Genomic DNA, 10,547 nt, shown 5'->3' with positions numbered 1-10,547 from the left:
ATTCCCTTAACCCCTTTATGAAGGAGTTAATTTTTATTTTTGCACTTTTGTATATTTTTTTCAAGAGCCCAAGAATGGATGGATCATGACGTTACAATACCACCGTCAGAGCCTGAGAGCGGCATTGAATTGGCCAAACAGCAGCAATCAGAGCTCCCTCCAGTCGTTGCTGTTAGAGGCAGTTACCGGCTGTAGGACACACCCCCTTTTCCGGTTGTCTGACACATTCCTTATCTGGATTAGGAGCTGCCAATCCAGGAACTTATTTATGAAAAAAAAAATATTATCTTCTGCTCCTCCCTGGTGTTTCCAGAAAGATGTGTCTCCTCCTTTCAAGTTATTCAAAGTTTTCAGATATATATGCTCTATATAGATAGATATACTCAAGAAAAGAATTAGAGGGGATGGAGTACCTTGTCCTGTTTCGTCATAATCCTTAATGATAAAGAAAATAAAAAAATTAACAGAAGTGTAAATATTTAGAAATATAAGCAATATTGTTAAATACTTTGCAGTCAGTGATCTCCTGAAGTCTAGAGTATTTCTAAAGATCCTTTATGATATGCTAATGAGCGCAGGGACTAGTCCCAAGGGCGTTAGTTCTCTTGGCTAGTCGGCCCCCTTAGCATGCTTGTTAACATGCTAATGAGTGTGCAGCGTCAGAGGATGGTCACTCACCTCTCTGCTGTCACCACGGCCAACTCTGGTCTTCATCTCAGTGTGCATGCTCAGACGTCCCCGCACTTCTGCTCATACGCACTATGAAGCCGGGTGTACGCGTCCCAGCTTCAAACTGGTGTAGTGCAAAAGACTGAAGTCCGGGGACGTTCTGATCATGCGCAGTGCAACGGACACAGGTACACGTCACTGCCGATGAGGACGCTAGACAAGGGGCATTGAATAGAATGATAGCACACCCATGTGGACATGCTAACATGCTAAGAGGGCGGAATGAGCGCAGGAACTAACACCTTTGTGACTAGTCCCTGTGCTCATTAGCATATCATAAAGGATGTTTAGAAATACTTTTTCTAAAGATCTCTTCATCTATGCTACTATATACAGGGACGGTTAGGCAAGGATTAGAAATTTGCACCCAGAACTGCTCATGGTTCTGGGTGCATATTGGACCTGACAGTTTTCCTCCAAGAAAATGCATGGCCCAAAAACACTTGCGGTTTTTGGTGAAAAACACTTGCGGTTTTTGGTGCATTTTTCTGCCAGAAGGAGCAAATTTCATGCTGAAAATTTCTGCACCAAATCTGCAATGTGCGCACATAGTCTTATATTTAATGTTCTTCTTTACTTTGCCCTTCTTTGGATATTATATTAAAGGGGGCTTTACACGCTACGATATCGTTAATGTTTTATCGCCGGGGTCACATTGTTAGTGACGCACATCCGGCGTCATTAACGATATTGCAGCGTGTGACACTGACCAGCGACCTTAAGCGATCTCAAAAATGGTGAAAATCGTTCACCATGGAGAGGTCGTCCCAAAACCAAAAATCGGTAATGGTTGATTATCGATGTGGTTCCTCGTTCCTGCGGCAGCACACATCGCTGTGTGTGACACTACAGGAGCGAGGAACGTCTCCTTACCTGCCGCCGGCAACAATGCGGATGAAGGAGGTGGGCGGGATGTTACGTCCCGCTCATCTCCGCCCCTCCGCTTCTATTGGCCGGCCGCTTAGTGATGTCGCTGTGATGCCAAACGTCCCTCCCCCTTGAAGGAGGGATTGTTCGGCAGTCACAGCGACGCCGCCGACCAGGTAAGTGCACGTGACGCTGTTGTAGCGATAATGTTCGCTGCGGCAGCGATCACACGATATCGCATCCACGACGGGGGCGGGTGCTTTAGCGCTCGATATCGCTAGCAATTGCTAACAATATTGTAGCGTGTAAAGCCACCTTAAGAGTTCCCATGAACAGCTGCAAAATAAAATATAAGACATTTTAAAGATTTTAAATATAAGGATGCAGATACTTTGCGGTCAGTAAACTCTTGACGTCCAGAACACACTGACATCACCTAAAGGCTACTTTACACACTGCGATATCGGTCCCAATATCACTAGTGTGGGTACCCGCCCCCATCTGTAGCAGCGGAGGGGCGGAGCTGAGCGGGACGTAACATCCCGCCCACCTCCTTCCTTCCACATAGCGGCCGGGAGGCAGGTAAGGGGAGCTTCCTCGTTCCTGCGGTGTCACACGGAGCGATGTGTGCTGCCGCAGGAACAAGGAACAACCTCGTTACTGCTGCAGTAACGATTTTTGAGAATGGACCCCCATGTCACCGATGAGTGATTTTGCACGTTTTTGCAACGATGCAAAATCGCTCATCGGTGTCACACGCAGCAACATCGCTAATGCGGCCGGATGTGCATCACAAATTCCGTGACCCCAACGAGTTCGCATTAGCGATGTCGCAGCGTGTAAAGCCCCCTTAACACTACATATTGACGTTTTCTAGCAGCTTTATCTGCATGTTCTGTTCCTGGCTGTTGCTATTGGCTTTTATATTGAGCTGAACTCTCTGGATTTCCGCTCATGAAGGCGGCTCTGAGTCCTGGACAATGTGTTGTAATGGAGTAAAGGGGGCTTTAAACGCTACGACATCGCTCAAGTGATCTCGTTGGGGTCACGGATTTTGTGACGCACATCCGGCCGCATTAGCGATGCCGTTGCGTGTGACACCTATGAGCGATTTTGCATCGTCGCAAAAACATGCAAAATCGCTCATCGGTGACATGGGGGTCCATTCTCAAAAATGGTTACTGCAGCAGTACTGAGGTTGTTCCTCGTTCCTGCAGCAGCACACATCGCTATGTGTGACACCGCAGGAACGAGGAACCTCTCCTTACCTGCATCCCGGCCGCTATGAGGAAGGAAGGAGGTGGGCGGGATGTTACGTCCTGCTCAGCTCCGCCCCTCCGCTGCTATTGGGTGGCCGCTCAGTGACGTCGCTGTGACGTCGCACGGACCGCCCCCTTAGAAAGGAGGCGGTTCGCCGGTCACAGCGACGTCGCCGGGCAGGTAAGTATGTGTGACGGGTCTGGGCGATGTTGTGCGGCACGGGCAGCGATTTGCCCGTGTCGCGCAACAGATGGGGACGGGTACCCACGCTAGCGATATCGGGACCGATATCGCAGTGTGTAAAGCCCGCTTTAGATGTTGCGATCATCTCATTTAGTTTTCTTCTAAGGCCCTGTGCGCACGCTGCAGATTTTACCGCGGATTTGCTGCAGAAAATGTGTCTAACATTGCTGCGGTCATTCCCCAGCAAACCCTATGGGTTTTAAAAAATGCTGCGTTTATTTTTTATACCTGCGGATTTACCCGCAGATTTTCCGCTGCAGAATTAATGAGCATGTCACTTCTTTTCCGCAGGTACCTGCGTTTTTTGCCATAGATAATGGTAAAAATCCGCAGGGACCAACCTTTGGAAAAACCGCGTCAAATCTGCATCAAATCTGCACCAAACCGCAGTAAAACCGCGACAAACCGCGGTAAAACCGCATGCGGATTTCGTTGCGTTTTTTACCGCGGGTGCGGGATTCTTTAAGATGGTCCCGTTTTTCCTTAAGAAAAATACACTTTCTATTGCGCACATGGCCTTAGGCTATGTGCGCACTAGAAAATGGAATTTTCTTAAGAAAATTCCGGACCCTCTGAAAAATTACCGCACCTGCGGTAAAAAAACGCAGCAAACCGCACCCAAAAACCGCATGCCGTTTTGCCGCGGTATTGCCGCGTTTTTTCCGCGGGTTGTTCCCTGCAGTTTTTGACCATTATCTATGGCAAAAAATGCAGGTACCTGCAGAAAAGAAGTGACATGCACATTCATTTTCTCAAGAAATTCTGCAGAAAGAATGTTCTTGAGAAAAAACTGAAGTGTGCGCACAGCTATTTTTCTTCTTCTTCATTTTTTGCTGGGGAATGTCTGCAGAAAGGTTACAACCATTTTTTCAAGAAATTTTTGCAGCAAAACCGCAAAAACAAAATGCACTGTGTGAACAAGGCCTTTGTGCCTTAATTCAAGAAATAAGTAGGTAACAGCTGCTTCAGACCATGAAGCGACTTATCACTCAATTGTTTAATGACTTTTAAGGATGCTTTCACACATCCGTTTTTTTTGCATCAGGCACAATCCGGCTCAAAAATCTATGCAACGGATGTGGCGAAAAAAACTGATCCGTTGTATAAGTTTTTCCATGCGGCCCGTCCGTTTTTTGACAGATCCGGTTTAATACTGAGCATGCGGCCGGATGCGTTTTTTTTGCCGCAGGACGCCGCATCCGGCGTCCATAGGCTTGCATTGTAAATCGTGCCGGATCTGGCGTGATGCGGTTTTTCGCCGCAGACAAAAAAATCTGCAAGCAATGTTCCATTCGGCCGTCACATTGGCTAAATATGCTGCATCCGGCAAAAACCGGATGCAACGCAAGGCCATGCGGCACAATCCGGTGCTAATGCAACTGTGGAGGTCGCCTGAGCTATAGCTTGTTTGTTCAAACGTAATAAGAATATCTGTGTATATAAATAATCAAAATGTAGATGTAGTTGCATAATTATCTGTCTGTCTATGTAGCCATTGCATAGACCCATAATATAATTCTAAGCTGTATAAGCCATGAAGGAGTTAACCAAAGATAATGAAGCCAGAATGTGAAGCTGCAAAAGTGTTATCAGTAATGTTCACACAGAAGGAATGTACAGGAGGCAGGCAATGTGCTGTGAGAAATTGGGGAGTGAAGCACTCCCTGTTTAGCTTCAAGGTTATTCATGCTTACTGTATAATTGGATCTATCGAATACACGAGTCAGTTGATGACGCTGGCTGAAAAAGAGAGCATGTCTGTGTGTTCATTGTTGGATACATTGATATATCGGCACTGGTATACAGCTAATACGGCACCGTCTCTGGATATCCCAAACGAAGACTACATTAGCAGTCTTCACCCAAATTCCTCCCTTGACACAAGTCTATGAGGAAAAAATGCATCTGGCGGCAAAAATAACGGATGTGTTTTTTCTGCAAAGTGCCGGATTGTGCCTGATTGCAAAAAACTGATGTGTGAAAGCAGCCTAAGCCTGGGAAATTTGGAGGAAGATAAACAGCTGAAGTTCCTTAATGGTTGTTGCAATATGTTTGCAAAACCCCATAGCTAGAAGTCTACACTGAGTGAAGAGGCGAAATAATGTACATTGTGTCACAGTCCAAACTCTTCACAACCCGGCTGCTTGTGATACAGATACAAAACCAATAATTTTAACACTACCAGCATTACCAGCATTACCAGCATTGGGGAGGAAGGTACTTACATCCTTATTGTAGTCTGGAAGACAAGAGAAACATATATAGTATTATTGGAATCACTTGTAATAAGCACAAAGAGACATTCCTACACAAATACTACGATTTATCAGCATAAATAGAGTCGTCAGTTCAGGTTTTTTATTCTTCCATCACAACTCAATTATATCAAAAAAGGAACAACTTTCCAAATGGTTTTTATTTCTTAGCATTGCTGTGCATTTTTATTTGGGGGACAGGTGGCGGATTGGTAATCCTGTTCCTAATTATTGATGTGTGGAAGCTAGTGATGAGTGAGCATGCTCGGCTGAGTATCGTGGGTGCTCGAGTCCCCACCCTATATGTTTTGAGGTTGTTAGACAGCCAATCAACATGCAGGGATTGCCTGCCATACACATGTAAGCTGTAGCCATGTTGGCATTACTGTGATTGGCCAGCCATATAATGTCATCCGGTCTTATGAAACCGGATGACATTATATGGCTTATGCTTCACCTTCCCAATTGCCTTGGTGCAGTTGCAATCAGGGTAATACTTTTGGGGTTGATGTCAGCTGTGTAATGTCAGCTGGCATCAAGCCCAGGGGTTAGTAATGGGTTGGCTTCTATCCGACTCCCCCATTACTAACCCAGCAAGTGAAAAGTGTTTTTTTCTTTTATTACCAGTTTAGTAATGGGGGTGTCTGATAGAAGCCAACCCATTACTAACCCCTGGGCTTGATGCAAGCTGACATTACATAGCTGACATCAACCCCGAAAAAAATCCCCCAATTGCCAGAGCCCCAATCAACCCCAATTGCCAGCGTACCAGGGCAATCAGGAAGAGCCAGGTAAAGTGTCAGAATTGGCACGTCTAATGGATGCACCACTTCTGGGGTGGCTGCGGGCTGCTGTTTTTAGGCTGGGAAGGTGCCAATATCCATGGACTCTCTCTTTTTTTTTTTCTTTGACATAATCATATATCATATATATATACATGGTTGTTTCATTTCAGGACAAGCTGTACTTTTCAATGGCATCATTTACTTCACCATATATAAGCTACTGAAAAATGGGGTGAGAAATGAAGAAATGGGGGAAAAAATGCAATTCCACCAGTTTTTTTTATTGTATTAAAGCGCACCAATCACCAGGATTTTTGTATATACGCTAAAGCCAGTGCTATACTGGCACTATCAGGCTGTTTCTATACATACAGTGCTATACTGGCACTATCAGGCTGATTCTATACATACAGTGCTATACTGGCACTATCAGGCTGTTTCTATACATACAGTGCTATACTGGCACTATCAGGCTGAGTCTATACATACAGTGCTATACTGGCACTATCAGGCTGATTCTATACATAAAGTGCTATACTGGCACTATCAGGCTGATTCTATACATACAGTGCTATACTGGCACTATCAGGCTGATTCTATACATACAGTGCTATACTGGCACTATCAGGCTGATTCTATACATACAGTGCTATACTGGCACTATCAGGCTGATTCTATACATACAGTGCTATACTGGCACTATCAGGCTGATTCTATACATACAGTGCTATACTGGCACTATCAGGCTGATTCTATACATACAGCGCTATACTGTCACTATCAGGCTGATTCTATACATACAGTGCTATACTGGCATTATCAGGCTGATTCAATACATACAGTGCTATACTGGCGCTATCAGACTGATTCAATACATACAGTGCTATACTGGCGCTATCAGGCTGATTCTATACATACAGTGCTATACTGGCACTATCAGGCTGATTCTATACATACAGTGCTATACGGGCACTATCAGGCTGATTCTATACATACAGTGTTATACTGGCACTATCAGGCTGATTCTATACACACAGTGCTATACTGGCGCTATCAGGCTGATTCTATACATACAGTGCTATACTGGCACAATCAGGCTGATTCTATACATACAGTGCTATACTGGCACTATCAGGCTGATTCTATACATACAGTGCTATACTGGCACAATCAGGCTGATTCTATACATACAGTGCTATACTGGCACTATCAGGCTGATGCTATACATACAGTGCTATACTGGCACAATCAGGCTGATTCTATACATACAGTGCTATACTGGCACTATAATGCTGATTCTATACATACAGTGCTATACGGGCACTATCAGGCTGATTCTATACATACAGTGTTATACTGGCACTATCAGGCTGATTCTATACACACAGTGCTATACTGGCGCTATCAGGCTGATTCTATACATACAGTGCTATACTGGCACTATCAGGCTGATTCTATACATACAGTGCTATACTGGCACTATCAGGCTGTTTCTATACATACAGTGCTATACTGGCACTATCAGGCTGAGTCTATACATACAGTGCTATACTGGCACTATCAGGCTGATTCTATACATAAAGTGCTATACTGGCACTATCAGGCTGATTCTATACATACAGTGCTATACTGGCACTATCAGGCTGATTCTATACATACAGTGCTATACTGGCACTATCAGGCTGATTCTATACATACAGTGCTATACTGGCACTATCAGGCTGATTCTATACATACAGTGCTATACTGGCACTATCAGGCTGATTCTATACATACAGTGCTATACTGGCACTATCAGGCTGATTCTATACATACAGCGCTATACTGTCACTATCAGGCTGATTCTATACATACAGTGCTATACTGGCATTATCAGGCTGATTCAATACATACAGTGCTATACTGGCGCTATCAGACTGATTCAATACATACAGTGCTATACTGGCGCTATCAGGCTGATTCTATACATACAGTGCTATACTGGCACTATCAGGCTGATTCTATACATACAGTGTGCTATACGGGCACTATCAGGCTGATTCTATACATACAGTGTTATACTGGCACTATCAGGCTGATTCTATACACACAGTGCTATACTGGCGCTATCAGGCTGATTCTATACATACAGTGCTATACTGGCACAATCAGGCTGATTCTATACATACAGTGCTATACTGGCACTATAATGCTGATTCTATACATACAGTGCTATACTGGCACTATCAGGCTGATTCTATACATACAGTGCTATACTGGCACTATCAGGCTGATTCTATACATACAGCGCTATACTGGCACTATCAGGCTGATGCTATACATACAGTGCTATACTGGCACAATCAGGCTGATTCTATACATACAGTGCTATACTGGCACTATCAGGCTGATTCTATACATACAGTGTTATACTGGCACTATCAGGCTGATTCTATACACACAGTGCTATACTGGCGCTATCAGGCTGATTCTATACATACAGTGCTATACTGGCACAATCAGGCTGATTCTATACATACAGTGCTATACTGGCACTATAATGCTGATTCTATACATACAGTGCTATACTGGCACTATCAGGCTGATTCTATACATACAGTGCTATACTGGCACTATCAGGCTGATTCTATACATACATACCTTTAGTGGTCAGCTAGGATGTTTAGATTTTGAAATACAATAAAGTAAAGTTTATAAAATCGGCAGCTTCTTGAGTGACAGCAGCTGGGGATCAGATAATATCTGGGGGGTATTCATAGTTATCCGCTCCCCCTGTTAAAATTAGCATAAGTATTATACAATCGATTTACTCTTTGCCTTGCAGGACCAGTGGTGAGGTCATACCCATGTGACCAGTAGGGGCGGGGCCTCAGCCAACAAAGCTGATACCAGGAAGCAACATTTTTCTGTTGGCTGAGGCCCCGCCCCTTCTGGTCACATGGGTATGACCTCACCACTGGTCCTGCAAGGCAAAGAGTAAATCAATTGTAGTGCCAGTATAGCACTGTATGTATAGAATCAGCCTGATAGTGCCAGTATAGCACTGTATGTATAGAATCAGCCTGATAGTGCCAGTATAGCACTGTATGTATAGAATCAGCCTGATAGTGCCAGTATAGCACTGTATGTATAGAATCAGCCTGATAGTGCCAGTATAGCACTGTATGTATAGAATCAGCCTGATAGTGCCAGTATAGCACTGTATGTATAGAATCAGCCTGATAGTGCCAGTATAGCACTGTATGTATAGAATCAGCCTGATAGTGCCAGTATAGCACTGTATGTATAGAATCAGCCTGATAGCGCCAGTATAGCACTGTATGTATAGAATCAGCCTGATAGCACCAGTATAGCACTGTATGTATAGAATCAGCCTGTGCTGTATGTATAGAATCAGCCTGATAGTGCCACTATAGCGCTGTATGTATAGAATCAGCCTGATAGTGCCAGTATAGCACTGTATGTATAGAATCAGCCTGATAGTGCCAGTATAGCACTGTATGTATAGAATCAGCCTGATAGTGCCAGTATAGCACTGTATGTATAGACTCAGCCTGATAGCGCCAGTATAGCACTGTATGTATAGAATCAGCCTGATAGTGCCAGTATAGCACTGTATGTATAGAATCAGCCTGATAGTGCCAGTATAGCACTGTATGTATAGAATCAGCCTGATAGTGCCAGTATAGCACTGTATGTATAGAATCAGCCTGATAGTGCCAGTATAGCACTGTATGTATAGAATCAGCCTGATAGTGCCAGTATAGCACTGTATGTATAGAATCAGCCTGATAGTGCCACTATAGCGCTGTATGTATAGAATCAGCCTGATAGTGCCAGTATAGCACTGTATGTATAGAATCAGCCTGATAGTGCGCTCTGGCCGGCGACCCGCCTCCTTCCTAAGGGGGCGGGTCATGCGGCGTCACAGCGACGTCACACGGCAGGCGGCCAATAGAAGCGGAGGGGCGGAGATGAGCGGGATGTAAACATCCCGCCCACCTCCTTCCTTCCGCATTGTCGGTGGAGGCAGGTAAGGAGATGTTCCTCGCTCCTGCGGCTTCACACACAGCGATGTGTGGTGCCACAGGAACGAGGAATAACATCGTACCTGCGGTCGACCCGACATTATGGAAATGGCCGATGCTACACAGATCGCCGATTTACGACGCTATTACGATCGTTTATCGGCGCATCTAGGCTTTACACGTTGCGACATCGTTACTGGCGCCGGATGTGCGTCACTTTCGATTTGACCCCGATGATATCGCAGTAACGATCTCGCAATGTGCAAAGTACCCCTAAGGGTCATTTGACCCTCTTTCGGGACTTCAGGGGAGAGTTCGAAATTTCTGGGACTTCTAGTGTTAAGGGGGCAGGAGTAAGACTTTGTATCTATTCAGTAAAG

General features: G+C 44.8%; 1 long non-coding RNA gene across 1 annotated transcript; it reads right to left on the bottom strand.

The window, feature by feature from the left end:
- Positions 1-413: 413 nt before the first annotated feature.
- On the bottom strand, positions 414-8,937 carry LOC142254637 (uncharacterized). Its single transcript, XR_012727288.1, has 3 exons — positions 8,780-8,937; positions 5,325-5,338; positions 414-435 (listed from the first exon to the last, which is right to left on the bottom strand). It is a non-coding gene; the product is annotated as an uncharacterized LOC142254637 (long non-coding RNA).
- Positions 8,938-10,547: the final 1,610 nt, after the last annotated feature.

Source organism: Anomaloglossus baeobatrachus, chromosome 10 (genome assembly GCF_048569485.1).
Source record: "Anomaloglossus baeobatrachus isolate aAnoBae1 chromosome 10, aAnoBae1.hap1, whole genome shotgun sequence".
NCBI classification, from domain to species: Eukaryota; Metazoa; Chordata; class Amphibia; order Anura; family Aromobatidae; genus Anomaloglossus; species Anomaloglossus baeobatrachus.
This window is presented reverse-complemented; position numbering and strand designations above follow the sequence as displayed.